Source organism: Corapipo altera, unplaced genomic scaffold (genome assembly GCF_003945725.1).
Source record: "Corapipo altera isolate COAL_440 unplaced genomic scaffold, ASM394572v1 77b, whole genome shotgun sequence".
Lineage (NCBI taxonomy): Eukaryota > Metazoa > Chordata > Aves > Passeriformes > Pipridae > Corapipo > Corapipo altera.
In genome coordinates this window covers 2,608,614-2,614,881 of record NW_020884933.1, presented here as the reverse complement: position 1 = coordinate 2,614,881, position 6,268 = coordinate 2,608,614, and the positions used below count along the sequence as shown (strand labels likewise).

Sequence of the window (6,268 nt, the reverse complement as noted above, 5' to 3'; positions counted from 1 at the left end):
CACAGGATGCCACTGTTACTCTCCTGGAAAAAAGCCTGTGTGTGTGCAAAACCCATTTGCAGCAAAGAAAACCCCACCCCAAACTGTCCTTCCTGAGCCCCTCCCACCAGGAGAGCATCTCTGCAGCCCTGCCCAGAGGAAAGGAGCAGAAACAATGCAAGGAGGGGGTTTCTTTGGAAGGAAATCTCCTCAGATGACGTGGGTGCCACACCAGCACTGTCAGCTCTTCAATGATCTCAGTGTGTCCCTGCAGGTTTGGAGAACACGGGGCTAAATCTGCTCTGCCAGAGCAACAGTGCCCCTGGCACCAGTTTGGCAACTCAAATCTCCACTCTCAGGTCTAGGCAGAGGGTCTGCTTAAAGAAAAAAAGGCTACTTAAAGGAAATTTTCATCAGAAGAACACCTGGTTTGGGAAAAAAAGACCCAAACTTCCCAACTCCAGCTCTGTCTCCAGGCTGTAAAAGGACTTTTTACCTCCAGGTCTGCTGAAGTCCCTCCTTCTCACAGCTCTGCAGCTGTAACTTTCTATTTCCTCTACTGAAAAAAAAAACCAAACCAGTCAAAAAGAGCAGAAACTTTGTTAAAAATATTTATTTAAAAAAATACAATTGTTTTGCATGTCTGGTTGCACATAACTATTAACATATGATTGACTTGAATAATTTTGCTACAATGCTTTTTTTAAAGCCAGCTTGCATTATACAAAGCAAATCCCTCTGTCAGTTCTTACATAAAATAGTTTTCTTTAACTATTCCCACCCCGTTTTTAAAAAAGATTGCAATACATTGATTTTTTTTGTTTTTAACTTTTTTGCACAAAAATCGAAGCAATAGAAAAGTCACCTGATTTCTCAGGAAAGACCTTCATGATGTTTGAATAACAATTACCAATGAGCCACTGTAAAAGCAGCATTTGAAGTGTCCTTACAGTGCAAAGGAAGTTTTGCATCTTAAAAAACTTTGCCTCCAAATTGTATTCAAACCTGAAATGTGTTCCAACAACTCCACATTCTGCTCTAATCAGGCTGATCAGACTTTTGTGACTGTCAACATGCTGAAGGTCTTCCTAAATGTTATCTTGGAAGGTTAAATAAAAGCAAAATTTAGTTAACACTGAACAATTACTGAAAACTTTGGCTATTTATGTACTTGCATTACATACCAGCATTTTTTTTTTTTTAACACAATGGCATTAAGATACTCTTATTATAAGGTATTATTTAAAAAAAGAAAGTTAGACTGAGAAGCTTTTCTGTCCCAGGCAGGTTCACCCAACTGTAACAAGGACCACAGAGGGGTGAGGTTACAGTTGTCTCTAAAAGATCATGTCTAGAAAAGTCTCCAGTGTAGGAAGTTGAGACACTCACTACAACATAACTTGCTTTGTCTCTAGACTTGGTACTATATATATATTTATAGAAAAAAAAATAAATGCAATTCTGTTCAGGGAAAGAGCAACTGGAAAATGTTCTCTCTGCTGCTTCCAGTGTCATTTTTACCCCTGTTAAAATCACAGGAAGGTAAAAGTGGATCCATGGCAGAGTTAGGAGTCACCTGACAGGGAAATCTGCTCGGAGGCTGCTCCCAGCAGAGCTGTCAGAGCTGCTGGAGCCCAAAACTCGGCAGCAAAGAAAACCCAGATCAGCCTAAAAAAAAAAAAAATTCAACCACGGAATAGAAACCACTGAAGGCATCAGGAAGTCGCTTCCCAGAACAGAACTGCACTGCAGAAATAAACAGGACAAAACTGGCCCACCTTCCCACCGCCCAGCAGGTTTTGGTGCTTAAGTTGCTAAAAATTAACTTCAACTTCCCTCTCCCCTGACTCTCCCAGCCCAAAAGCTGCCCCCAGAGCAGGTTCTCAGCTCCCAGTGGAAGTTGGAGCAGTTGTGGTGGAGCCAGTGGAGCTGCTGTGATTTCCAAGCCCCTGGCACATGATCCACATCTGCCAAGAGCCTCAGAATTCCCAAGGCAGTCTCAGGGTTTAGTCCCAGATTAATTCCAGCTGCCCCAACACCCATGAGGGGAGACAACCACCACCCTTACCTAGAATTTTCCCGTTTATTGGGCTCTGTTATTACAAATACACTTCTCAGCTATAAAAACAGAGGGGAAATAAGCATTAAATGTGCTACTGTACTTATCACAAAACACTGTGACGTACATAAGGCCATCTGGTAACACTGCAACAGGATACAAACAAGATCTGAAAAAGGGAGTTTTTTTTAGGATACAACTTGGTTTCTTCTTAAACTACAAGGAATAATCTCAACCCTGTTCACAGAGAATCAACGTCAAAACTAGCACATCATATATAGGGAACTCTGTGCAACTGAACAACAGCAGAACAAAAAGTCAACACAACTCTAGAAAGCAGTTTCAAAGCCTGAAGATTTAAGACATGCCAGCCAAAATAAAAATAAAAAAAGAAAACAACAACAAAAGAAAAAAAGAAAGAAAAGAACAAACCACAACACATCTCAAGGAGCTTCGAGCAAACCCAGGTATTGTAACCCCACCCCACCCCAGCACACAGCACACACTTAGGAACCATGCAGAGGCCACCCTCAAAGCCTTCCTGTGTTCAAAAAAAACCAACAAACCCATGAAAAAATAACCCCCAATTGAAAAACAAAAAAATAAAAAGTTAAAATAAAAAAAAAAAAAAACAAACAGAAAAAACCAACAGCTTCCAGTTATTGGTACAGCACTGCTGCATGTACTGCTCAGGGGCTGAAATGGGCTCCAAAATCACCTCCAGCCTCCCCTCCCGGGTCCCTCAGTGTCTCCATGAAGGTCCCTGTTCTCCAGAAGGTTCAGCATTACCCTGTTCCACCCCCTGCCACAACCAATTTGAGATGAAAACCTTCTGCAATGCCTGGTCTCAAGAGAGAAGTGTTTTGAGTAAAGGAGTCCAAACTTTTGTTCAGTGAACACAAAACTATTCAAAGACAAATTTAAGACACGTTTGTTTCTTTTTTTCCTCTTTTTTTTTAGGAGATGTGGCATCCAACAATGCCAAAGCTGCTTTTGAAAATACCCTTTGGCAACTCAATGAGTCCACGCTGTGGCATGACTGACTTGAGTACTAAAAGAAAAGAAAAAAACCCCAGAAAACCTCACTAGGGTGTGCAAAACATTTAAAAGTGATGACTGCACAGTGCAGTGGCTGCTTTGAGGGGTATTTATACAAATTTGGAAGCCAGACTCCATCCTGGACACATCCTGTCAGGCATGACACACGTGTGCTCCATGCAGGGCTATTCCAGGCACAAGGAATCTAAAAAACCCTCCAAGTTTTCAGCTCTCAGGGTGTGCTTCTCGTCAGGCAGCTGGAACAGCTCCACAGGCAAAACCTTCTGCTATGTTTTTTGGGAGGGGTAAACAAAAAAGCAATTCTAGTCAGTTTTAGGGTGGTTTTTTTTCCCCAAAAAATAATGTTTATGAAGCAGGTATCTTGCTATTCCAAAAGGGAAATCCTTTAACACACACATCCAAGAAGGAACACGGGCCCTGCCCAGCTTTCCTACCTGGCAGAGTGGTTCTGGCTCAGCCCAAAACCAATCCCCCTTCTGCAGAGAACAGATCCTCCTTATTTCTGTTTGTTCTTGGTAAAAAGGCAGGAATAACACACCTCAGGCCAAGATCCAGGAGACACTAAACCCACTTTTCTGCTCCAGATGGCACCAGGTCCATCAGGGAACTTCCAAAGGAGCTGCTGCTGCTGAACAGATTTGCAGGGATGTACCATCCCTGTGGCTTTGCAGCTCCTCTGTTGTACCCTCATGACTAAAATTAGGCTGTGGAGAAAGATCTGGTTCCATTTCCAAGAGTTCTTCTCTGGCCAGGACCAGCTCTCCCCTCCAGTCAGTGCTACTCGCTCCAGGTGGAATTCCGTGTGCCCAGGGGCTGATCCAAGACAGAGCCTCCTGCAGGAACCCCCTGGAGAACTGCACAGAACTTGCCACTGCATTTTATCCTTCAACCTTCACCTGACAGCCCCTGATCCCAGCAGAGCAGCTCCAGCATGTCCCACATCCCACCATCCCTGGACGGCCAAAGGCTTCCCCACGGAGCAGATCCGCTGTCCAGACCCAACAGCTTCACTAAATTCCAATCAAACCACAAAAACCCCTGTTTAGGCAAGACATCCTATACCTCACCAAACGTCCTGAACAGTTTCTAAGCACCATGATTGCAATCCTCACGGATTTTGGACTGATCTGCCCAGTGTGACATCCTGGGGGGGCTCTTTGCGACACCACGCTCTGTGATTTTTTTTAAGACAAAATAAACCATCCATCCCCACCACCTCAGAGGCCAGAAGGTCTCTTTTTTTTTTTTTTCCTATTTCTGCTCTTACAGATACACATTCTATTTCTCACGCAGGAGAACTTAAGAAATGAAACAAAACTGTTGTGGACACCCAAAAACTCAAAACATCGAGTTTTAAAACACACCCGTTGACTTTGACAACGTTCTGTAACTACTGCTGTAGTTGATTTTCAGAGCTGACAATACCAAGAGAGCCTCTTGATACAACACTGAGATGTATTGTAAACAAATATGCCTTAAAAATGGAAGAGGTTAAATCATAAGACAGGAGTACATACAAAACTGCTATAAAACAGGAGCAAAAGGTAACTAAAAGCTAAATGAATAAATCGTGGGAGACAAGAGTGTGTCAGAACTGCAGGTTCTGAGCTCAGCACTGGGAAAAACGCTACAGAAGTGGATCAAAACTCTCACCTGAGAAAGCCATCACTGCTCTAGGACAGCTCTGTCCTCTCACCTCAGCCTGCAGAGCTCTCATGTGAGAGCTGAAGTCCTGAGGGAACCTGACCTTGCTGCAGCTCAGTGTTGTGGGAAGCTGGGAAAAGGGAGATTTGCACCTAAGCAGCCTTCACTGTCCTTAGAAGGAACGCTATTAAACACAAGAAGAATCTATTGGTGAGAAATCTGAGGTCTGAAAACGTATCAGAGGGAGAAATTATCCCAAACAAAACCACTGAACAGGCAAAGCCTCTCTGTTCTCACACACCCCAAACACTGAGTGGATGCTGAAGTCTGAGGATGCTCCAAGTTAAAACACTGAATTCTCCAACTTGAGGAATTTTATCACCTGCTGACCTATTGCAAAACACAGCTCCAATGTGCCAAAGGCAGTGCATAGGAATTGCATTCAGCCACCACTGGACAGCTCAGGTTCTGAAACAAGGCTCTGGACTTGAGCTGCTGTTTAAAAAAACCCCCAATGCTCCTCCATCCCCCTCCTCCCCAGGATTCCCTTCACAGGTGAGACAGAACACGAATGGTTCTGTGACTGGAGGGGATCATGAACACATTCCTGCTTCCATGGACTGTCTGTGTCACCAGTGGCATCCCAAGATTCTGGGATCTCGGGTGTGGCACACACAGCACCAGCAGTGTGAGACTCCCAGCTCTGCAGTGACACAGAAAAGAGATTTCCAGAAGCAAGACAAGATGCTCATCCAGTCCAATTCTACCACCAGCTACCAATTAACCAATGCAAATATTCCCCAGCATTCCACAATCCCGTGGCTGCTCCAGCAGCACCAACTGTCAGCTAAGAAAAGGTTTCTGTAATGCTGCATTATCACTTTTTTAAGCCACCAGGGTGCAAACTGCCACTGTGGCCAGGAAAAGAGAACCTCTATTAACCCCCCCATGCCCTACACTGAATTAAAAAACAAGTTGCAAGGAGCTGCAAAGTGCTCCTGAAGTGACCTAGCAGAGAACCAGCAATCACATCACTGAGCCCCAAGGAGTCACAGGACGCTGTGCTCTGTCAGGAATGTGATCCAAAAAAAAAAGCTGGCAGTTCCATACCTGTCAGTAAATGTGTGTTTAATCAGGCAGCATATATACAAGATAATATTCCCTTTAAGTGACCTGAAAGCTGGAATGGAGAAAAGGCAGCAAGCTGCTCCTCTCCCCCCTTTCCCTGCCCTTCCCATGTGCTTTCCCAACTGCCTCCTAAGATTGTAACCCTTATGTGGATTTTGATTTTCCCTTGGAGAGGAAAAGCAACCACCACCTCAGTGGATATTCCCAGATAAAACCCATCCCATCCAGGCTGCATTTCCACAGGAGCTTCCTCTGCATAAAGGATTCCCAAAGGGAAACGTGGCTCTCCCCCAGCTATGGCAGTGCAATCTTAGGAAGCTTCTTGGAGAAGAGCAGGAACCCAGGCTGGGTTCTCCTGGAGAAGAGCAGGAACCCAGGCTGGGTTCTCCTGGAGAAGAG

The 6,268-nt window shown here is 44.4% G+C and overlaps 1 protein-coding gene across 3 annotated transcripts in view; it reads right to left on the bottom strand.

Annotated features, from left to right (window-relative positions):
* Nucleotides 1-580: 580 nt before the first annotated feature.
* The window catches only part of ELK4 (ELK4, ETS transcription factor), a 21,613-nt gene continuing 15,925 nt past the window's right edge, over nt 581-6,268 (bottom strand). For all 3 annotated transcript variants that reach the window (XM_027659753.1, XM_027659752.1, XM_027659754.1), the window contains exon 5: nt 581-6,268. This exon is cut by the window's right edge and continues 2,637 nt beyond it. The gene's annotated coding sequence lies outside the window, so the exon portion shown is untranslated.